Below are 26,255 nucleotides of genomic sequence, written 5' to 3'. Positions count from 1 at the left end.
AATACATATGCAAAAAATATCACGAATTTGAGTTTTTAGCTCACCTGAGCCGAAGGCTCAAGTGAGCTTTTCTGATCACATTTTGTCCATCGTCCGTCTGTCTGTCCGTCTGTAAACTTTTCACATTTTCGATTTCTTCTCAAGAACCACTGGGCCAATTTTGACCAAACTTGGTACAAAGCATCCTTGGGTAAAGGGGAATTTAAATTGTTAAAATTAAGGGACATATCCCCTCGCAAGGGGAGATAATCAAGAAAAGACAAAAATAGGTTGGGGTCATTAAAAAATCTTCTTCTCAAGAACCACTGGGCCAGTAAAGCTGAAACTTATGTGGAAGCATCCTGGGGTAGTGTACATTGTTCAAATCATGACCCCCAGGGGAAGGGCGGGGCCACAATGGGGAATCTAAGTTTTATATAGAAATATATAGGAAAAATCTTTGAAAATCTTCTCAAGAATCACTGGGCCAGAAAAGCTGAAACTTATATGGAAGCATCCTGGTATAGTGTAGAAAATTGTTCAAATCATGACCCCCCGGGGAAGGGCGGGGCCACAATGGGGAATCAAAGTTTTACATAGAAATATATAGGAAAAATCTTTGAAAAACCACTGGGCCAGAAAAGCTGAAACTTATGTGGAAGCATCCTGGTATAATGTAGATTCTAAATTGTTCAAATAATGACCCCCGGGGGATATACCACAATGGGGAATCAAAGTTTTATATAGAAATATATAGGAAAAATCTTTGAAAATCTTCTTCTCAAGAACCACTGGGCCAGAAAAGCTGAAACTTATGTGGAAGCATCCTGGTATAGTGTAGATTCTAAATTGTTCAAATCATGACCCCCAGGGGAAGGGCGGGGCCACAATGGGGTATCAAAGTTTTACGTAGAAATATATAGGAAAAATCTTTGAAAATCTATATATAAGCATCCTGGTATAATGTAGATTCAAAATTGTTCAAATAATGACACCCGGAGGAAGGGCGGGGCCACAATGGGGAATCAAAGTTTTATATAGAATTGTTATACCCTTATAAATATCCTTCTATATATTTATTACTGATAAAAAGTCCAACAAAAGAAATGTTTATTACGTCGGTCTAACAATTTCACTATTGACCGGTCTTACATAAGAATTGTTAGACCGCAACGTAACTTGTCTGTTATGTCACAATTAATAATCATCGTTCAATATCGGCGACGCGAAAATACCCTAAGTTAAGAGCTATTAAGAGTTGTTGCTAACAGCAAGGTAAGGTAGAAGGGAAGAGTATGTTTTGTGATAAATAATTTTTGTGATATAATAGATATATAATTGATTTTGTTTTTTCTCAGCTTGATGTTTTATATTTACTGAAGAAGCCATAATTTTCCATATGAAATAATTAATAGTATAGCGTGTATTGATAAAATTGATCAATCTTAAGTGAACAGTGAAGGGTATAACAAAACAGTTATAGTGTATGATTTGTTGGACCTGAAGATGAAAATGTTGCCCTTGGCCTGCGGCCTCGGGCAACATTTTCACCTTCAGGTCCAACAAATCATATGTTACCCTCATACCCAGTCAATAACTGTATAATATATAGGAAAAATCTTTGAAAATTTTCTTCTCAAGAACCACTGGGCCAGAAAAAGTGAAGCTTATGTGGAAGCATTCTGGGGTAGTGTAAATTCTAAAGTGTTCAAATCATGACCCCCGGGGGAAGAATTAAAATCAAAGTTTTACATAGAAATATATAGGAAAAATCTTTGAAAATCTTCTTCTCAGGAACCACTGGGCCAAAAAGCTGAAACATATGTGCCCATGGAAGGATCATGGGGTAGAATAGATTTCAAAATGTCTAAATTATGATCAGTGGGGTAGGGTGGGGATGCATTATGTATAACAAGGGTGAAATCTGGTAAAGAACAGAATGATCAAAGCTTCTCAGGTGAGCGATGTGGCCCATGGGCCTCTTGCTTAGTTGGAATAATTATTATGAGGAAATGTTTGAGCTATATAATAAAGGAGTTAAACGTTATGTCAAAAATCTTGACGTGAGCCCATTACAGAGGTGTCTTAGAGAGAAACGAACGACAACTCTGCATGGGAGATTGTGTGATCCTTCGAATAGACGGGTACCCTGACACTGGTTAACGGGCGCAAGCGCCCTGAAAAAAAAAAAACGACTAGAAGCAAGTTCAGAGAACCAGATATATTCTACGAATATATTCAGAAGGAAAAAAATACTTAAAATAGTCAATAATATAGAAACCAACAAACAGGTAACATATTTTTTTTATCTGAGAATGTGAATAAAAAAAGGTGTCTTTTCAAAATATGATATCGGATTCGTCTTATTATCTTCCTTTTTAACACTTCGGTAAACGGTAAAATTAGACGGATCGCATTTTGACACATTTCCTAACAATATTGATAGATCATGCATTGTTTTATACTACTAATAATTTTAGGGGTTTTTAATAGTTCACCTGAGCCGAAATTGTCGAAAACTTTTCACATTTTCATCTTCTCGAGAACCACTGGACCAATTTCAACCAAACTTGCTACAAAGTACCCATGGGTGAAGGGGATTCAAGTTTGTTCAAAGAAAGGACCACGCCCTCTTCCAAGAAGAGATAATTATGAATTAGTGATAAATTAATAGTATCTTAAAAATTTCTTCTCAAGAACCACTGGGCCAGGAAAGATAAAACTCGGGTAGAAGCATCCTCTGGTATTGAAGATTCAAGTTTGTTCTAAACATGACCCCCTGGTGTACGATGTGGCCAAACTGGGGTATCAAAGCTTAACATAAGAATACATAGGAAAAATCTTTAAAAATTTTCTACTGAAGAACAACTGGGCCAGGAAAGATGAAACTCGTGTAGAAGCATCCTCTGATAGTGTTGCTTTGAGTTTGATCAAATCATGACCCTTCAGGGGTAGATCTGAATTATAAAGGCTATATAAAAAAAATCATCTTATAAACAGCAAAGCCATTCAAGAGCATTCTCAGGAATTGTAGATTTAAGTTTGTTCAAATCCCCCTTCCCCAGAACCCACTTTTATATTTAAACTTTTCAATACTGAACTGATTTCTGCTTTTACCTAGCCAGTTGCTCAGGTGAACGATGTGGCCCCCTGGGCCTCTTGTTTTTACTACAATCAAGTTACTCAGTTTAACTGATCATTTCAGAATGCTAATGGTGGATATGACTCATGCAGTGGTTCTCAGGGGATGCTTAGTACTTTTAGGCAGCTGATCCCACCACTGTTGGGTCCAGGGGGTTACGGGATTGCGTTCTGTTGCATTCTGTATTAATTATAGATTTAAAAAAAATGGTCTTCACCTTTTTCTTAACACATAGATATAACAAAAACTGGTTAATTTCACCTCTCACAATACTCTCTTAAAATATGCTTTATCTGACTTCCAGGTTTTTTTATTTTACACATTAAAAATCAAACTCGGAAAAAGCAAGGGAAACGTCAGATATTTCGGACATATATTTTGTATGCATTTTTTTTTAACATGTTCAAGCATTTACACCAATTTTTTTTAAGCACACAAAGCTCAAAAGAACGTGGCTCGTATCAACTCTCATGATTATCTCCCTTTCACCACTTTGGTTGTAATTGCTTTATCACAAAGAGTGACAAAATATATAAACACTACTCACAACACATATATCTACATTCCACCTACACAGAAAGTTAGAGATCAAGATAAGCGATTAAGTTATCTCCACCTGTATAGGTATGTACAGCCAACACTCCTTTTCTACCAATTTACAAAACATTTTTCTTCTGTGGATGAAATAAAAGAAGGTTGACGTCATTTAAATGACAAAATATATAAAATCAAGTTGGGAAAAATACTGCATAAGCTGTTAGATTTCAATATGATCTCTCTATATATAATACCTTTGACTCTTATCACTCTCATTATTTGTTTATCGATATCTTTAATGAATGCATTTTTCATTATGTGGAAAATTGTCTCATTGTAACTCTTTAGTACATATGAATTCATAAGAACTCTTTAACTATAGTCGGGATTTGCAGGAACATCGATGTTGGATCTTTTTTCTGTATTGGACGGGCACATAGCATCGGGGGAGGGGCTTCTCGGGCTGGCCCCCACTTTTAAAGACGATGCTTCGTCACTGCTGGACTGGACACGAAGAAAGACTAAATAGAAAGACGTCAGTAGAGTTCATAATCTTTTAATATACTATCATTCAAAATTTTGCAACATAAAATACATTTTTTCAAATGAGTTTTATTCTTGAAATATCTTGAAAAATCTTATTATGAAAATGGTATGTTTTTTTATTTACATAATACGGATCAATTATTTATATATTTCCAATAATAAGTCATTTTCTATTAAAGATGAAATAGCATAATCTTTTTATTCGTATATTTGCTGATTTCATGTATAGATAATGATTCCTGCATTTGGAATGATTTTAATTAAGTTTTTCGAAATATTCAAAAACCGACCACAATAATTGTACAGTATTTGTGAATACACTTTGGTAAGTTTCTCTTGCTATACTTTGGGTATTACACTTAGCCATCAAAGATATCAAAGTTTTAATCTGTTTATGAACACATCCCTTTGTTAAATAGAGGATGTGTAGTATCACAGAAAATGTCAAGAAAAATTCAAACATATTTGAAGGTTTTTTCATTTCTAATTTTCATCTCTCTGCAACTGATTTTAATGCTGAGCCAAAAAATATTTTAGATTTACTAGTATATGTCCCTGAGCAATGCACACAGTTCTTGTTTCTATTTTTTTTTTTAAATTGACACATATCTTATCATGTAAAATAAATAGTATTTTAAGCAATAATTGGGATACTGTGGAGGATCGCCAATTGTGACCAGTCTGTGTTCTACAGCTAATCCCGTGGTCACTGTGAGAAAACACACCACTGTTGGCTAACTTGTCCCCTTCCTCGGTAGATTCTGATTTTCTCCTTTGTTTGTTTTACATTTACAGACAAATCCTAATGTGTTGATTTAGAGATGGCACGGGTAATTGAAAATAAATTCAAATGCCATATGCCTGTGTTTCTTCGTTGTAAAACTCATATCCATATTTATTTAAAGGTCTTATAAAGGTTTAGAGTTCTTTATACACTTGCTTAATAATATTTAAACAACAAATAAAAATCATTCGAATTAAAAAAAAAAGAATCTTTCTTGAATGAACTTGTAAGATATTTATTTTTCAAATCTATATAGTGAAGCTAGCTTGTGATGTAAATATTAAAAGTTCAAAAATTAGAATAAGAGTGCAATGCACTCAACATTGCAGGGCAATACTTTAATTGCATGAAGATGTTTTTCTGTTTATCTGTTTGTTTGTTTGTTCGTCTGAAAAAAAAAAACTTTAAACTTGTCCATCACTGCATACCTATTTCAATTGTATTGTTACATGTACAAGTTCTTTATTTGGTTACCAGCATTGGTATAAAAATTGTGTGATTACTGCCACCCGTTGAATTCAAAATTTGCAATACGACATTGCCCATACCTTTTGAACAATTGTTGCTAGGACTGTTTATTCCTTAATTGTGACAAGACCTTCCTTTCAGCATTTGTCTGTTAACTTATTGTCTTGCATGTAGACATAATTACCTTTCATGCTGACTTACTTTCTGGAATTTTTCTATAATCTTCCCATATTGAAGAAAACATGAAAACCATTTTCACCAGCATTTGTGGGTTTTTCTTTTTATCTCCCAGTTGATTCGATACGCAACCCGCGACGTAGAATAATGTATGAACAAGGTATGCTATGCTTAAATAAGTTCATGATACAATGACCTGAGTTGTCAGCTAATCTATTGTTAAGCTGAATGCCGACTGGCGTTTTTCATACCAATTGTAAGGCCGTTACTGTAGATTCCAAAATATACGTAAGTAATTAATGATGGCATAATGTTCGCGAGATGCATTAATCTCGAAATAAAGTTACTCGCTTTTAATTCTATGAAACTGAAATCCATATGTAAATTTTTTTAGATCAAACGTCCCATTGCGAATTATTTTTCTACGATTTGACGTGTAAGGGTCATTTCACGATATAAAGTACTCGCGTAAAGTAAAGTAAGGAATCTGCAGTATTTTCACACAATATTGTCTACGGATTTCTCCGTTTGACTGTTCATGACAAGAATCATACGGCGGATCTAACGTTAACTGATCGACAGAGAATACTTACTTCTCCAATTCATCTGATCCAAATTCTGATGTTTAAGAGGTGTATGTTTGCTTTGCGTGTCTCCCAGAGCCAAAAAAGACTTTGCCATAATAACCATATGGGAGGCGTGAGGTATTTAGTAAGCTGAATAAAGAACTAAGAAAATTTCTCTAAAGTATCAAATATTACAGTATGTAACCATGCTAGACAAATGAATAACATGTCGATGCGAATAAGTTGCATGTCAGCAAAAATAAATTACATGTAAATGTAAATAAATAATTTGCATGTCGATTTGAATAAGTTGCATATTAACATATTTATAAGTTTCATATTAAAATAAATAATTTGCGTGTCCAGATGAAGAACTGAGAGTCGGCAAAATTAATTTGAATGTCAAAATAAGTTGCATGTTAGCTCAAGTTAGTTGTATGTCAACATAATTTGTATGTCATGTTGCAACTCGCATGTTGGATGTCACATGTGGAAGATATTTGATCTTTAATGAGAATTTTCCAAATTTTAATCCTTAAATTATGACACCACAATTAGAAATGAACTATTCTATCATACTATTATGACTTGGTTGTCCAAGAATTCCAATGACCACTTACCCGGTATATCTTATGCGGTGTTCTTCCGAATCGATGAGGTCATAGTCACAGCATTTGTGATAGCGGTGATACATAGCTATGGACTGTAAATGGATATAAAGTACCCTCATTTATGAACGATAAAATCTAATTCACGAAATGGTCAACCTATGCTAGTCTTTTGTCTTACGTCATTGAAAATGAAAGCCGCAAACTTTCAACTGCCCATGAGTCACAAAACAAGTACAAATGTAAATGTATATATCATTTGAGTTTGTGATTTTAACATTCTATAAATCATTACAATGTAGACACCAGAATAACAAATTATCCTAAATGGTTCTTTTATAGCTCGGATAGAGCAAAACAAATTACGATGGAGGTTCAAAATCTTTGGGAAAAAATATAACCAAAAAAGAATAAAGATAAATAGCAAAAATAGAACTTTTCAAAATCTTCGTAAAAACAAGACAGCAAAAAAAAAAATAAAAAAAAAAATGGAATGAAGATACCATATAAAATTACAATGCTACAATAAAATACAGTAACCCAGTAAAGGAATATTTATTTTCAGTAAAATACATAGCTTAAAATTTTTAAAGTAATTTTTTGTACCTGAATAAGAACTAATGTAAAATAAACAATAAAAATATGAAAAAATGTACATTCGAAAAAAAAAATCTTTTAACGAAATTCCACAATTCATTGAATGGTGGCACTAATCCTGTTTACACACTTATCACTTGACTTCGATCTCTTTATACTGAAATTATGTATGCAATTGTTTGAGCAAAGTCATCATTATATTAAACGTATTCTAGAGAGAATAACTTCAATATCAGCTCTCTGAAATTGTTTGATGTTGCAGGGTCAATTATAAAATTGAAAACAGAAGAAAACATCGATGAAAATAACCTACAAACACTCTTACTAATGAAAACACCTTCGGCAATTCATTTTGAAAAAAAGTTTCTAAAAACTGGCTTCTATTCTCTCTCTTGGGACGCGGTTTAGATTAATTCACCTCCCTTATTAATTTCTGTGACGAGAACTTTCTGTCTTGCAAACGACTGCCAAGATCTAAAAGACGTGCGCCTAGACCAAGCAGTCACTCGACCCACTGTGCCCAGTGGGACGGACGTCTTTAACACATTATGGTGTTTGTAAGTTCTTTGGAACTGACACAAACACTTGTTTCTTCATCTATTTGTAAATATTATTGAAGACAAAACAAATCAGATGAACAATCCAGAGGGTCTCATCATCTAATTATTGCCATTGAGTTTTCTAATAATTTTTTTATTTCAAAGATTCAAGCAGGGGGGAAATGTAAAACGTCTCTCTCTCTGTAAATTAAATAACAATGCGCTTTTAGAAACAGTTTATTTTTCTTAAATATAAAACTACAAGTTACATTTCAGAATCTGTAAATCTTTAGCTGTAATGTTGAAAGCGTCGATGATGAATAATTCATTTTAAGGAACATAAAACTCTTAACGCATCTCCGATCGACCTTTTATATTTCCAGTGTCATATATTGTGGGAAATCTTTTTCTTTCAAAATAAAATTAGATATCCTAAAAATAGCTTGAAGCAACCCAAATACCTGTCTTTTGTTTATTTCATCTTTTCTTTACATTGAATAAATATTTACTTGATGCCTCGTACGTAAATCGGAGAGAAAAAAATATAAAAAGAGATAATGGCTGTTTTGACCAAATGATGTGATTACTGCTGATAAGATTGCTATTTAAACACTGAGTAGGTTTGTATAGAAATGTAAGATGGGTAATGTAAAAACATGCTGATTGTACTTTTCTAATATGCTTGCAAATCCTCAAGATCGGCTAGATATGACTGGAGGGAGTGTTCAAGATACACTGTACAAAAATAAAGATGCAGGTCGCCCACCAGAAATACTGGATCTCGCTAAATATGAATTATTTACATGTATATTTGCACATTTTTATAAAATCTATGAATGGAAGGAATATTATTAGTTCTTTTTTTTTAAATAAAAGAAAAATATTAAAGATCACTTTTGAGACACATTTTTTTTTTTCAGAAAAAAAAGAATATTGGCTTAGAGCAAGATTGAAAGAACTCACGAATTTGCTATTGAGTAATAGTAAAATCTTATGTTTGATAATGCAAATAACTCTAGAATGACTTTTTCGTGAACAATTAAATACGCTTAAAAGCTCTCTTTCAAAATGATTAATTTACAGTATTATTCATTAATAATTGATAAACAATACTTTTTTCTAAGAATTTTTTTAAAAATATCTTTTTAGTTATTTCAACAGCCTTGGTTTAGGGAAAAATGTCAATGAATGAAAAGGAGAAACGATATTGCTCCACGTGACAAGAAGAATTTCAAAATGATGCTGAACATTAAGTCTTTGATTTATTTCCAAAAATCCTCAAGTTGGTCAAACGGCATATGATTTGCTTAAAGTAAGTTTTATTTCCTTTAAATGAATTGAAGAAAATATTGTGATCAGATATATTTTATTTTAAACTAATAACTGGAATCAATTAGCGTAATTGATTCTAAAATGTTTTATATTGTTTTATTCTGAACAACGAGTTTTCTAGAAATTTACAGAAAAAATTAGGCTATACAAGTTAAGAAAAATTAAGAGAAAATAAATTCTTATAACCATCCAGGATTCTATTATTTTACCATTCTTTCCTAATTCGAGAAAGTTTGTATTACGATACGTATTGTCAATTTAGACATATCGTAAACTGTTTCCTATATGAATGTTAGCTACCCAATTAAGCAGACATAGAAGGTGGGTTTTGAAGGGAACATCCTTGTAAAAATAAATAAATAAACCAACTGACTTCAGGTGTTAAACTAAACGATATTCATCCCCTTCACAAGAAATGAGATAATTCTGAATAAATTGAAGTTTTATTTTTAAATCTACATATTTAGCTTCTTCGATTATCCGCTGGCCTCAGCGATTGTTTTCATGCAACAGGGGATGTCATTACTCATATTTTTCTGCCAAGTTGTATTTTATTGAATTAATTTTCAATATCTTTCTGAAGTCAAGCCTAAACTTTGGTAGCTATTGCGACAGGAACCCCGGGGCAGGCAAAAACTAAGTCTAATGAGAAATGACATAGCGTTCGAATTCAATTATTTCAAAAAGATAGAGTGATATTAATACGGTTCAGGAGCGAACCATTCCATGTTCCTTTATTTGATTGTTTTTGTTGTGGCAATAGATACCTTGCACGTGTCAAGACTGTACAAACTACACGAAGACTGGTTTTGTCATATCAGATCAGTTTCTGGTGAATTTTGTCCAACTTTATTTTGATGCTGTTCAAATAGATTTTATTCATGAATAGTATTCATTTGTTTTAATATAAATAAATCTATAATTTAAAATTCAAATTATAGATTTATTTGTATTAAAACAAATGAATACTATTCATGAATAAAATGTATTGATCGAAGAAGGGTTAACAAGGTGGAAGCAATGCCTATAGTGAAGTGAAAAGTAAAATCTCAATAATATCAAAATTTTCTTTGATATTTCATTTATTATTATACTATACTTTATGTAAAATCTCTACAATTTACAAAATTCTCACAATGACGGAAATTATTTACCTTATGAAACAAACTCGTGAGTCCCTTTAATAAACAATACAAATCAAGAACAGGCGGACCATTAAAACATCAAACATTGGATCAGGTACCTTGGAGTAGTAAACATTCCTTGCCGACCGGTCACACCTGCCGTGTGCTCCTTGTCATGATCTTTAAGTTCAAGTTCATTTATTCACTCAAAACCATTTAAAATACATGGTACATGAGGACAATGAAAACTATTTACAGCATATATACATTCAGGTCAGAGGTATAAGTATATGATATACATAAAATGACAATAAAATGGGTGAGAAAGAAAAAAAAAGAAAATGAAGAGAAAAGAATGAAAAAAAAATGGAAAAAGGGAGGAAAAAACACGTTATAATGAAATAAGTGAGGAAAAAAATATGGAGGACAGACTAAATCATATATTTTTAATATAAACATACATAGTTTTTTAAGTGACAGCATCTTGTTTTGTCACCAGTTGAGAAAAATAAAGAATATTTGGTCTAGTAAAGTAGTATTCATTAATATACTTTTTTCTGATGTTTGGAAAATACCCGGAAAAAATCTGTCGGCAATTCGTTATGTAAATAATGGCCTTAACAATAAGTCTAAAAACGCCAATTAGCATTTGACTCTAAGATATATTGTATTTACTGACAAGGTCATTGTAAAGACCAGAGAACTTACGAAATGTTGATATTTTTGTTTCATTAACTTTTTTATTACAACTCGTTTTAGAAATAATTTTTACGTAGAGCATGTTCTTGCGTACATGTATCGAAATAACTGGAAGATATACTGGTATACCTAATTTGAAGACTTTAAGGTTATAGTAAATGGAATTCATATTGAATCGTCTAGAATGTTTGTTATCAAACTATATCTGATAACAAACATTATCCAACTTTAATTAGGAAAGGAAGATTTGAAAAAATATATTTAGGTATGTATAAAAACTGTCAATTCAGTCTACTTTTATAGCTTTCCTTCCAACTCATTATATGTCAAATATATTTTTTTTTTACCCTTGAAATAAGATACAAGTAATTTTACTTGAAAAAAGTGTTGAAATTGCCACATACACTAGCTTCATTATCGTATAGAAATAATTTGTATCAGCAAGAGAAATCCTAATGCTAATTCCTCCGACTAGCTGAAGATTCAGGTTGTTCAGACATCTCGATGCTGGTGAGAAAACAGAACAAGCACTTCATTTCTTTGTTACATCTAAAACACCCCCAGGTACTTTTTCCTGTTTTCTGATTCAACAACCAATTCCTCCGCCTCAGCTGCGTAGTAATTTTCACTTATTTGAAGGTTCACACAAGTTTTATCTTTTGTCTCAATATTACATAGTAATTTTGTTAAAAATATATTTTTTAAAACAAATCTTGATTCATGTTTGTTTGTTTGTTTATTTTTTAAAATGTTTTTTAATAAGAATTCCTCAAAATAACTTCTTGCTAAATTGTACGATTCCTGTACTGTTGACATGTTGTTTAAATAAAGGTACTCATGTTTTAAGGATGTTTGTTAAATATTCACATTTTTCAAAATTAACATTTCAATTTGTTGAAAATAACATACAAGACCATTAAATTTTGCAGAAATTATATCTTTGTTGAATTCCATACAGGATAATATCATGCTCATTTTAAAAATGACTTGATTTAAATGTGCATTCAGTGCAACATATTATATTTCATTATAAAAGCCTAGATATTACAAGATTACCAATGCTGCAACACTTTAATCGGAAATAATACCCGACAACAATCTTTAAATTTACTAACATTTTGACTCTTGACATCTCGTTTAACAGGAATGCCCTAGTTGATCTTCTGGTAGAATTAGTAACACTTTCAAATCAAAACAAAGTAATCAAAGAATTTGATTATACCTACTTATAAAATCTTAGTTCAGTGTTGATCTTAATTTTGGAACAAATTTCAAATCCAATCATTTGCTCCGCTACCTTTTCTGAAATGAGGTGCGAAATAAACCCACGTAGTCCTGTGAAGTTTTTCATGTTGGTGTTAATTGCCATAAAACAAGAATTAAAAAATAATTAAATGGCATCATCTGTACAAGAATTTCTTCTTTTCATGCACTTGATCGACATTACCCTTAAATATTGTACAGCATTTAAATATTTCTCTGCTTTCTTGAAAGAGTAAAAAGATCCTTTTTAAAACTGAATTTCAAGGCGTTGAAATTAATTTAAAATAAAAAAAGAGATTCCCCAATTTTACTCTATGTCTTATTAATTATAACATGCATCATTCATTTTTTGTATTAAAAAGTATTTTTATATTGATAACATAAAATGACAGATGCATAATCAAACTGTAATGTATGAGCTCTTGAGATTAACTTGATTTTTTTTGTTCGCTGAGTTTTAGCATCTGAGGGCAATGAAAAGGGTATAAATATATTGTGTTCTAAGTAAATATAAAGACAAAACTTAAATAATCATGGAAACTTAATAAGTTTGTTCACATATTACATTAGTACAAAAGAGTCACAACTTTTGAATGGAAACCCTAACAAAGACGGGAATTAATTAAATTCCGCGACCGTCATTTTCACTGCGTCTTACAAGGATGGAAATGCCATATAATAAAGGGCAGGATCAGAAAATTACAGCTTTTCCAGTAAAATATCATTTAGATGATTATCTATTAATTCTAAACTTTTTACTTTAACAGACAAAATTTATGCTTAATTATGAACATTTTGAATTTCCGTAGAAGGAAGCGTAAACTTGACGGTCTTTCATCCTCAACACTCACCGTCTTATCTGATGGAGAGTGTTCGGTAAAAATTGTCACCACAACGCCCTGCCTAGAGCGAAAAGGGAATGCTTTCATGTTAAAGACAGCACATTTAAAATGTAGTTATCAATTCTGCAAATTAAATGCAAATGTAACTTTTAGAAAGGTAGAAAATCCGTTTAGTGACGAAATAATGGATAATTATTGCTTTTGAATTCTAGACAGATTATCTAAACAACTGACAATAAATGTCAGTTTAGGAAAGTCTTTTTAAGGATGTAAAACAATTACAGATTCATAAAAATCGTACCTAGCCTACTGTTAATATTTTTCTCTTGCATAACCCAAGAAATTTACATTTCATTTTCAATTTTCTAATGCTTCAAGACTGAAACACTTTTATAAGTATAATAGGGTATATAAAGTGACCTTTATTTACCGTGACTTGATGTTCATTTCGTATGAGTCACTGATATTTCTTATTCATCTCTTTGTCTACCATTTTAAATTTATCAATGTAATTTATATCTAAAGTAGTTTTACTTTGAAGTACTGGAAGTATTCCTTGAATATCTTAGAAATTGTAAATTTTGTATTTAAGTACTTATTTTTTGTCTTCTCACAATTGTTTTTATTAAATATGTGTTGGTGTTGTGACTAAAATGCTCATAACACCAAACTTTCTATTTTGGTAAAAAATTTGGGAAGACATCATTTAGCCTAATGTAACTTGTCGTTATGAGCACTTTTTAAAAAAAAATTTTGAAGAACAACCTCAATTAAAAGTACTTTTATTTTCGTAACTTTAAATAACAAATCTAAAAACACAAGACAATCATCAAATCTTTGGAAATATTGAATCCTTTTTTACCCTGTCAACAACACCTTGTTTTCAAATCATTTCTCGAGCCACATGTTGAGCCAAGTCCCCCTGGAGTTAACTTTATTATAATAAGAACATTATATCTGATGGAAAATCATTAAAATAAGTCGAGACCTAAATACAAATATTGAAACAACAGTTGAAAATGACACTTGATCAATCAAAAACCGTAAAATTCAAGTTATCAAACGCTATTAATTCGTCACTGTGATTTGTTTTAATTCTTTGTTGTTTGCGCATGAATGGAAACCTTAATTCTCAGAAAAATTAAAATTCGGTTGATGCAAGATTTTTAATAAAGTTTTTTCCCCTTTTGATTTGAAATTATTTGAAGATCTTCATAGAAAACGTGATTAAAACGACATCTCTACTGTAGTGTACATATTACGAGTGTTAATTATTGATACAAAAAATAATACTGTACACGTACTTTTTTCCACGTGGTCATAATTCCGCGGAATCTCAATTTCTAATTAATCCGCGGGTAGAAAATTGCGCGGATTTCTTAGACTGTCACTATTTGCCTTACATTTATATTAAGTACGCTTGTTAAAATTAACCGCGTTAGCGTAAATTAATACCCCGCGGAAAAAAGTAATATAAAAATGCGATATTTGAATTTAAATTAATTTATACATCATTTCATTTGTAAAAAAGAATGGAATAAGTAGGGATATTAAATTTCAAAATATTCAAAAACGACTAGAATATAATGAAAGCTAGAAAATCCTAAAAATAAAAATACATGGATTTTACTGAAAGATATTTTACACCTATACTAGAATTTTTCTATTTCAAGACATATCTTATCTTATCTCACCACAATGCAATTCCAAGATTCTTTTCTTTTTTTCTCTCTCGTTTTAAGCTGAATAGATGGTAGAAGTTGAACGAATCATTTTGATTTAAACCGTATTTTATTTAAAATTATAGGCAAGTAAAATATTTTTTCTTACATTTTAAGTTCTATTACCTTTTTCTATTTTTGTGAATTATGTTGCAGCAGTTTATCAGCATAGTTTTTAAAATTAAAATATGTTTACTGTGGTTTTGAATATTTTTTATTGTGGAATGTAAATGAATTTTTTTTCAATATTTAGTTTTTTTTTAAGTCACAATGTCGCAATGTCAGAGATGTTTTCAAATCAGAAATATAAATATCTTTTAAAATTAAAAAACAACAACTTATCTTTATGTATAATAATCGAGATCTGTTATTCTTCATTCAACGTAACTGAACATCTTCAAAAGGGAATACTTTCTTCAATTCTTTTTTATATATATCTTTGTATGTATTTGAAAATTAAACACTGTCAATGATCAGATGTGTGATGAAATGCTTTCAGTTGTTATTTTTCTTCAAAAGACAGGAATTGGAGAGCTTGGGAGTATTGGTTGCAATATTCTTCATCGATGCCCATCAGCCCAGCTGAAGCCGCCGCAACACTCCAAGACAAAACTCAGGCCAGTTCTACTTTCTTATGTTTCACTGAATAAAATATTTTATCTCATATGTAACATTATCCAATTAAGATTACCATTTATAGATAAAATAAAGTAAAATGATTCATATAAATTTTCATTTCTATCTTTCTACTTGGTTTAACATGAAAGTGTCTTTGACAGAGATCTGCAGTCTGGTCTTAGCTTTAATGGTTCTTAAGTTATATTACAGCGCCATAGACAATGATATGGACAGGAATCATTAGATGATGAGATTCCAGAACCTGCACGGTAAGATAGGACTATCTCAGGTGGGCCCTCCACTCCGCGCACGGCCGCCGAGCCGGGCCCCATAAATCCTTATCAAGCCTCTACCCTCAGGAATTCTGTCACAATATCGTTGTTGTGATGATTGCGGAGAACATTTTGATGATTGTTTTAGTCATTTCAGGGACCAGATTCTACTTGCCGCTGGGTTTGGATGAGATGTGTAGGTACACTCATATGGTTGATGGAAAGCCATTCACTGATGACACCCTGGGGCCAGGTGTGGTAGATTTACCTGGTTCAGGTAATGCTTGATATATCTACAAAACAGCTATAATATATCTACAATACAGCAATCATTATCAAACGGAAACGATTAAAACACCCCAGTAACATTTTACAAAAATGCAAATATAAGGTTTACACTTTGTCATTAAAAATACAATCCAAAAGTATATAGAATGGCAATGATTTGAAAGTATCTAAACAGTGATTCATTCATCTGAACCTTTAAAGACCTTTGATAAACTATAAGGTACTTATTTCTTTCACGTTAGGTTAGGCTTCTTAGAAATACTGTTACTGATGCGAAATAAACCTATCTCTAATAGTTTTTATTTGTTAATTGATTGTAAAATATCCCGTGAGATAAGGATTATTTCTTATTCATTTTTAGTGCATAACTCACTTACTTAATTGAAATTATCAAATCATACGAAAAATTGTCAACAGCTACTGGTAGTTATTGAATACAACAATAATGAAACCTTGATTGCATGAACAAATCTTTTGAAATACACATGTATCAACCAAAAAAAATTGTACAAACAATGCTTTTTTCTTCATTTTTTCATATTTTTAATATTTAAACTTTAACAATAATGTGAGAAATATAGGGATAAAAAAAATAAGATACAAGCTTCTAAAAAGTTCGATACTAAATTATTATTTAAGAAAAAATATTTTACACAAGCTTTCAATTCAATTCAAATTTTAAAAATTGTAGACTAAAGCATGTCATTTTTTTTTCATTATAGAAAAAAAAATTGTAAAAAATATTACCTTTATTGCCATGTTATTTTTTATTTCATGTAAATCTAAAAAGAGAATTAGAATGATCAAGAGCAATGGTATACAGATTGTTTTTTAAATTGATTAAATGTCTCTTATTCTCAAAATGTCTCCATCATTAACATAGACTGTTGATTAATTGTCAAGGTAACAGATTGCTCTTTTTTCTACTCAAATTAAAAAATTGTTAGTTTCTTTTATTTCAAAGTATAAAGGAAGCTGACGTCTAGTAATTTTGTAGTTTTTCAACTTCAACATTTACATATTTTTTCTTTCTATAAATTTCTTTGAGCATCTTATTCATGTAAGTCATATAAAAATAACTCTTATGCTTGCATGCTTAATACTAATAAAGACGTCATTGTTTCAATGATAAGCCAACGTTCTTTTTTTAAAACGATACATTTTTATTGATCCTTGGAATACATTTGTTTTTTGTTTTTTTTTAATCAAAACATCACCCTTTAAAGTACAGTATACCTATGGTTTAACTTGTACTTACTGTATTCAGAAAATCAAGAATTTTCCCGCTTAAACATTTTTACTCCTTGAAAGTGTCCGAAACGTATTAATTTTCAAAAAATGGAAAATAGTTCTTATTTCTCTCTTTGACCCATTCAGCATTCGGCTGTAGAAAATAACGTGCACACTATTTAATGAATCATCTAATATCTGCGAGCAAAAATATTATATATAGAAACCGTGATCACAAACTTGTATCAGATTGCAAATTAAAATCAAGCACTATTACCTTGGAGGACTCTTGACTTTACTTTGTTCTTCAATACGTGTAACATATTTCTGTTTTAGGAAATATCTTCGGGATACTTTTCAAATTTTGTACTCTATCAAGAACAAGTAAATGGTGTCGCTAAATTGAATGGTTTTGTTGTTATAATTGAGTTTTATCGTTTAAAAACATATTTTGTTTTCGTGTAATTCATTGAAAAAATAATTTTAAGAATTTATTTTTGTGCACCAAGTGGGCTATTCTAAATGGAAATCTTAAGTATTTTGGTCACATTATTAATGAAATAAAACAATATTTTCTAAATTTTATATTAAGGACGGGAATATTTTTTCATATTGCATATTAACCTACGCATGGCGTGACTTTTTATTATGCTGCACTTTTCCTACCACTGAGCGAATTCATCCCGTTATAAAGACTAAACAGTGCTCTTAAATGTCAGTTTATCCTTCTAATGAAATAAATTCCATCCAGAAAATTTTGGGTTTAAAATTCATTTCCTTTTTGTCCCAGGATTCTTCTCCCACTTCCTGTAATCAACTAAAGACTTAATTTCTTTAAACGACTTATTTTTGCAGAGTTTGCACTGCTATAAACCTTGGAACCACCATCTTTGCTGAGCTTTTACACACTGAATAGAAGCTGTGAAAAATAGTTCCGGAAAAAGCCAGCGAAAATCTGCCTCGGGATGCAGAAATCTAGGTACAATGTTTAAATAATTTCTGTTTTCAATATTATGATTTATGACGCTACATATGGGTATAATCTAAAAATGTCAAATTAAGCTTTAAAAACTATGATATATCGAATATAAAAAAGACATCAATGACAATCGCCCTATTTCTAGATAAGTTCTTTCTCTATTCGAGGTGCAAGTTTTTGGTTTACCTTTCTCGTTTTAAAGGAAAAGGTTCACTTTCAAATATTGCATTTTTCTTCTTAATGTAGAATAGTTTTTAATTTTAAATTTTAAAAATCCGGTTCTCTGGATTTTAGTTTGTTATTAATCTATCTTTAATATTTAACATTTAAGGAACATATCTTGGAGGATTTTTCTTATAATTTGGCGAAAGAAATCATATTTATTTACAGGGATATTTTTGTAATAAGAAACCAGAAAAATTAAAATCATATGGATATACACTTAATTAAGGTATCATTTTGTTCTTCGATAGAGTTTAGAGCTTTGGATAAAATGGTTCTTTAATTAGAATATTTCAAAATAGAAAAAGACGTGTCTTGAGGGAAGTGTGGGGTGCTTTGTGGCCAGGATCAGTTGTTAAAGAACCAAGAAGCTTCGTCTTCCTTGAGTTTGCCACGACTAAACAAGGGGTCTGGGTGATTCTCCCAATTATATAGTTTTTTAGGTTTTGCTTTAATTAAGAATGGGATTGATTTCGGAGCCAAACCTTCCCTCTCTGCTCATTGTTAGAACGCCATGTCTGAGCAATTATATCCAGACCTTCTGGGCATAAAAGGCGAAAAAACTATAGTTTTTCATGTTTAAGAATCTGTTGTGAGATGGTTTAGCTTTTGGTGAGTGAGGTTTATTCTCTTGTGAGAGTTCTTGTCCTGAAAAAGACCCGCTTCAATTATTTCTGAAGATTGATTCGTTTTTAAAGAACTCTAGCTCCCAGAAATTAGAATGCAAAGTGATGTGTCGAGCAATAGAGAAAATGCATCCATTGCATAGTACCCAAAATGGAAGCAGCGCAATAAATAAAGTATAACTATTTTTTCTAACAGTTTTTTTTTCATTACGTGCCCTGGCCAATACATTGGTAGTCATTTCAATATATTGGCGCGCTATTTAACATTCCAAGACTTTATTTACCTTTTAACATGTGTAATCTTATTAAGTTTAATTGGTTGTAGGTTCTTAACTTTTATTAATTTGTCCCTCTCCTATTCCTAATATACCCAAGTTTACAAATACGCGTAATGTAGATCACCGAATACCAGACTTTTACCTAATCGGCTTAAGCATATATTTGTTAAAGTATGTAAGCAGTGCTGAAATGCAAAAATCAATGAAAGTTTAACTGTAATTGACCCATTATATCCAAAGTAAAATTCTTAATCTTCACCTCGTCAAGTTGTTTTAAGATCATTTTAACAGTGGCCCATGTCCCTTCAGGGGACAGTCTTTGCAAAATTTTATTTCTCTAATCCGAGTCGAGTGGGGTAGGATTCTGATACTTAGTCTTAAAGTCATTAAAGACACCTAGAGTTTTTAAAATTTGAAAGGTCGTTAGCAGAGAATTTGAATGTTTCACACCGCATCGACTTAAAGTTTTCCGTACGATTTGTCAATTTGAAAAGTTTTGAAACTTTGATCATTCACGCATATGCGACCTGCATTTGAAAATAATAAACAAATTTTAATAGAAAAAAATCAAACCGTTTCGTTAAATTAGGACAGACATTTCCTTCATGTTTACAATTTGAATCATTAATTAGTTGAATTTAGAAAAGAAAACTTGAAAATAGACTGGCTGAAACTCACTATAAAAGAACAAAGCTCTTAAATGATTTTAGAAATATTGTTTTGAAAACGTACACAAAATACTCTATTCTTCAAACCTTTGTATATGAAAGTCACAATATAATATAGTCAAAAGCTAAATACCAGTATATATTTCATCAGAGATTTCATTAAATTGGAAGAGTCTGCGTTTTTGCTTATATTGCATAATGGTCTATTTTTTAACGCTAGTTGTCAATAGGCATTTTCGATATTGTGTATCATGCTTGGAACGGATTGTCGGATTCTTCCTAGATTTGATGTTTTTGTTTGATTTTATCACCAGTAATTTACATAATATTTTTATACCCCAGCCTTAGTTATAGAAAGGAACCAGCTTACAGCCTGTCAGACCAACCCTACTTATTGACAAGGTTCACATCTTGATTATCAAAGGTTACGCTCTTTTTAAGTTTATTTTAGGTTGATCAATAGTTTTCATATGTCTGCAATGCAGACTGTTATTTAATCAAGCAAATTATGAAGCACACTCATTTGTCATGGGAGTCTATGCCAAATTATTAGGTTTATATATATATTTATCATCCTATTACGCAATATTTTGATATCTCATGTGATTTTCAAATGAGAAAAAGTACTATAGATAACGCACAATCGAATAATATATTTCATATTGTAATTTTTTGTTCCATTGATATCATGCAATCTCGTTTTGAAGCCATGCAATGTCAATTTTAATAACAGCTACAGCATAATGTCGTCCAACAGAAAGATCTTTGGTCGTGGAGGGAAAAAAGGTGGACAACTGCCCAGAGAATCAGAGAAACTGCCTTGTTTAACCTTAGACTAATATGGTGGACGGAAGCGGATTTCTGGCTTTGGAGTCTTTCTTGTCTTTTTTGACCTTGGGCAAAAAATGAATCTCCTGTCAGATGCATTAGCAAGGCATAAAAGATTCGGTGTAAAAAGCTACGCCAATTAAGTTGACATTATTAATAAGGTCATTTCTTTTGACATGTAAACTGTTTTAGTCGACAGCTCGGGTGAGAAAAGTAATGGTTTTACAGTTTTATGATCACAGACGGTCTCAAAGATATTCATTAATTTCAATTATTGTCAATTTAGTAAGAGCGTAACACAATAAAATCTCTATTTGGATTGTGAAGATCGTAGATAAAATTATTGAAAGTTGTAAGACAAAATAAAAAGAATCAAAACTGTATGAATCATCAAAAAATATCTCCTTAGTGAAGAAAGTTCAATGAATAGGTAAAAATAATTGGATAACATTTATATTTTCACCTTTTCTCTCTGCAGTGATTTTATTTTTCTGATGAATAACATGTGTTATTACGCCACAATCAACAGCAATTTATAGTATTTCAAAGTTACCTTCCGGACAAGATACGCCATTGTAACGGAACTCGTGTCATTTGGTTTCTGCTTTTTTCGAAAATACCCGATAATCACGATAAGGCTACATGCTGCAGCAGTCGACGGGAATCTCGTTATAAGAGAAATGTCCAGAGGTTAGTTTGCTACAAGAGTAATTGGTACGATAGAAATAATTAAACGATCAAAAATATTTAATCCTTCTTTGATGTTACAGTTCATGTAAGGTAATTAAGTGACTACAATGTCAGTGATTTTTGGGACCTGAGATTTAAACGATTCGTTTGCAAATTTATCTTTATAAATGTCAATGTACGCCATTCCCCTTATGAAATAGCATTATTTGTTATTAAATAGATGTCAATAAAGTCGTCTATGTAGTCATTTATTACGTTTTTACTATAACCCACATTGTTTTTACATACTTATTATAAATGATTCAAGTTAATGCTTGTTGTTTCTAATATCACTTTTTGACAAAGACAATTTCCTTCTCTAAAGATCTCAGAATTTTAAAACTTTTAAGTTTTAAGCAAATTTTGCTTTTATTCAGTTCGAATTATTCTCATTATCATTTCAATGTCTAAAAATTTGTAGCATGAATTATTGTTGTTATTTTACGTTTAATTCTTTTTTATAATAATTTGTTGTTTTTCTTCTGTTTAGAGAACATTATTTTTGGCGCCATCAGATGCAGAACACGATTGAAAGAAAAGTAAAAGGATTAAGTTTTTAAAATCTTGTAATATTGTTCAATGATTTTTTTCAAATTCATAGGCTTTTTTAATTTTCTGATTGCATTTCTTTTTTTCAGATTTTAGTTCAGCGTATTCCAGGCAAAATGAGATGCAGTTTGCTGATTTTGTATGAATTCCTTTGTACTGGTTTATGAAGAGCAGGTAGGTAAATGTACAATTTTGATTGTTTTATTTGACATATTTAATATTGACCATGTTTGTTGTACATGTTAAAAATCTAGAAGTAACTTAATACCTATAATTAATGTATTATATTTTTGAAAAAAATTAGAAACACAAATTCATTGTGAATGTATTCGGAAGAGTGGTCAAACCACATACTTTTCGTATACCCCGAGATAACATTTAATCCACTTAACTTCTCCGCACCTGCGCAGTTGGTTACCTTGTCAGATGCCACTACTCTGGGGTTATCTCCCCCTGAAGGCGGTAGATTGCCACTTGACGGCTCTCAGTGGTAGTTATATAAATCGACCAGTAATTTGTTCTAGTGGGGTCCATATAACAGTAATGCTGACCACTCGCGATTTTGTGTGATATATTGTTAATTTGTTATCTCTGCTGGAACGATCATTTGATAATATCAATACTCGTCGTTATTCTTATCAAGATAAAACGAATCTACCAAAAGAAAAGCTTATTTATATCTCCATGTATTTCACTTTGACATCTTTAAGATATATCTAACATTGTTTTTGTTCTAATAACCAAGAATTCATGTTCAATGTTTTATTTTTTAATTTTTAAAAATCTGTATTGAAATGATAAAATATGTATCATTCTGTTGTTAAAATATGATAGTTCTTCCTTAATTTGTTTAAAGTACAACTTGATTATACTGTAATCTTTAGGATTTTGTGTTACCGCAAAAGGATAAAAAGGATGAAATATTGAACAAACTTTTGAAAATTTTACTTTTTTAAGGTAGAAAGTGCATGCAATATATTACATTCGAATTCTTAAAAAACAATATTAACGATTGATTTGAAACTTGAAGAATATGTTCCTGAATAGCGTTAAATCAAGGTAAGAGAGGTAGTTATTTCAAAACGCAATGAAAAAAAACATGTCGTGCAGAATATGAACACAAAACCAGTCATCTTCAGTAGATTGGAAGATGCGATATTTGATAACTCCTGTACGTTTTGTAATTTCTAAGAAGAATGAGAAACTATCAAATCAAGGAACACGTGGCGGCTTATAGCAACCATTGCTGGCGTACTAACTCCAGTTCGCGGACCGATTCATTAACTTTGGCATAAAACTATAGTTATTAGATCCTACAATAATATTAAAACTTCTGGACAGGTTTCCTCCGATAACAACATCATAATCAAATGCCTCCGAGAAATATTCATCGTCAAGGAGACTTCAAAAGCTTCAATCTATTTGTACAGTGTATTACCGATCGACTTCTTTTATGGGTTTGTTTTTGTTCGTAAATTAACAGTTAAAACAAAACGTTTTCATTTATTTACAAAGTATTTATCAAACATGAAAAATGACTCTAGGGGATTTATTTTACCGATGTGTGAAATAGATTCTGTAACCGTGGTGATGAAAGAAGTATTCATACCTTCCGATTCAATGTAAAATTAACAAAAATTTTCCCATACGGAACAAAGATAACAAAGGTTTGACAAAATGAGCCCTTTTTTCGAAAATGTGAATTGGTGTTGAAAGTACACATTTGACTCCGGGGTACCTTACATGTGAAATCTGAAAGTGTGGTTTTAATGCATGTCGTAATGAATGCAGTAACCTCCATAATTGCTGTAATAGTGTATAATACGGTTTTTCAAAGAGATTTTTTTTATTTGTTGTTGCCTTCTCTTTGTTGTAAGAACTGAACTCTAAAGGACAAAACAATATTAAACTATTTAGTTAAACAAGAAGGATATTTCATTTATGCCATATTTGCTTTTCTGATTTTTAGAACATTCAACATTTTTAGTAGTGAAATGTTATGTTTAAAAATGTTTATCTAAATTGGCACGATAAAGATCCCTCACTGCTCAATGGCCCTGAGTGCCGAGTAAAGGTCAAAATTATATGGTTCCAATGATTAAAATTAAGCAAACAATAAACAATCAATTGTAAAATTGTAGTTAAAAAATATCACTTTAAAAATTGTTGTTCATTATTTTCTTTTCATCGGAACTTTCCTATTAAAATTAGAGTCGATAACTAAATATCTAATGACCATAGATATCTATTTCCATTGCAGTTATAAATCTTTGAAAATTGTTTAAAATAGAATTTAAAAAACTATCATTTAATGTTATTTAAAAATTTAACCCCCTTATGGCCTTTTTCTGTAACTGTTTTTATGTATACTTCATATATTTTTCATTGATTTTGAATCAAAATATATTTCATAAATGTATTTGTATGTATTTTTATTGAGTTTGATATGCATGATAATTTATATATATACAGCTGTATATTATTCAATATTAGAAAAAATGTGCGAGCAGAAATTAATCATTCATTCTATGTTTGATTCAATTCAAGTTATAAGCGAGTAAACATAACCATTTATTGTATAAGAAATAATTGTAATTTGTTTTTTATTGTTTATAAAATGACATCTAGTTTAAATGTTTTATCTTATTTGATTTTTGTATATTGCATTTACAAAAGTCCACAAGAAAATGTAAATTATCATTTTTTTTTTTTTTTTTTTTTTTTTGATTTTCTTAATGATGAAAGTATTTTCATCAAATTGTTGGACTTTTGGTCTATTGAAACGTCTAGTGTCGGCCTATCAAAATGTTTAAATGTAGAATGCATGTATCTCCAACGTGCTTCTTGTAAGAACATTTGATTAGGCTGCTCATACTGCGTGTTTCTTAGGCAAAATATGTTTTAGAATTCTGGAAATTGGAGATTGAACAAATAATGACATTCCTGTGACTTTTATATTTGTTTTCATTTATAATCAATTCTATTTTTTTCAGCAGATATAAGCAAATATTTTTTTTTTGTCAATTTTTGCAATGTAATCATAAATGGTGGCTGTATTTTACTTGCTTATTCCAGTGAGAGGAAAATTACTTAAGCTACAGAAATGTCGTTTATTGTTAGGATTTGACAATTTTAGTGATCATTGCTATCTCTGTAATAATGATTTTCAACTACAAGTGGTAGCTTATTTTCTAGATCTAATCCAATGAATATCTATATAATTTAAATTGTTTTGTCCTTTCTAACATGTTTTTTTTTTTAAATTTTGCTTTCTATAACATTGATGTTAGGTTCTAAAATATCTTGCAAATTTTTGTTTATTTTGTATCATAATGTGATTGAATAAAGCAATTTCATCCTTTTGATTCGTTTATGTATTTTATTTCAGTTATGCAACCAGAATCTTTTTTTCTCTCTTTCAAAATCTTTCAAACTCTTTTCTCAAATTGCGTAATTGCAAAAACTGCAATCTTCCTCCACTTTTCCTTTACTGTTTTAATGTCGCATGGAAATTAAAAAACAATAAAATTACACAAACTGAAAATATTTTTCCTTCCTGATTCCACAAAAAATGCAATAGTATGAATTGTCGACATTTAAAATTTTATCTTTGCTTCCGATGAGGTTGTTTACAGGAAAATGCATTTTCTTCTACAATGAAAACATAACTTCGTGCCTGGTACACAACTATAGCTAACCTTGTCTAAAAATACTCGACATTCCCGGCAGTACACAGAAAACCTATGTACAGATCATTATTTCAAATCTAGTCATCCTTTGAAGTTTTGTTTTATGTAAATAGACGGAGTAAGACAAATGCAATGGAAGTAGCCTTCCATTAGGGAGCATTTGGAAGAAAAAAGTCGAAAAGAGACCTACCGCAACACGTGTTAAATAAATAGATTTGTTTAATCACTCTGTCAGCCTGGACTAACGTAGTATATCAACTGAAAGAAGAATATTCTTATAAAAGCTAGTTTTTCAAGGTAAAGAAAGGGACGCAGGAGTTAAACAATAAATCTTAATTAATTACAGGGCACTTAT

The 26,255-nt window shown here is 30.9% G+C and overlaps 1 long non-coding RNA gene across 1 annotated transcript; it reads left to right on the top strand.

Moving 5' to 3' along the window:
• Nucleotides 1-15,725: 15,725 nt before the first annotated feature.
• LOC134271783 (uncharacterized) lies at nucleotides 15,726-21,314 on the top strand. The gene is made up of 4 exons (XR_009993091.1): nucleotides 15,726-15,811; nucleotides 15,972-16,091; nucleotides 18,188-18,311; nucleotides 20,839-21,314. It is a non-coding gene; the product is annotated as an uncharacterized LOC134271783 (long non-coding RNA).
• The last annotated feature ends 4,941 nt before the right edge of the window (nucleotides 21,315-26,255 follow it).

The sequence above is a fragment of the Saccostrea cucullata genome, unplaced genomic scaffold (genome assembly GCF_032062105.1).
Source record: "Saccostrea cucullata isolate Sc308-1 unplaced genomic scaffold, CSIRO_AGI_Scuc_v1 ctg263, whole genome shotgun sequence".
In the NCBI taxonomy this organism is placed as follows: Eukaryota; Metazoa; Mollusca; class Bivalvia; order Ostreida; family Ostreidae; genus Saccostrea; species Saccostrea cuccullata.
This window is presented reverse-complemented; position numbering and strand designations above follow the sequence as displayed.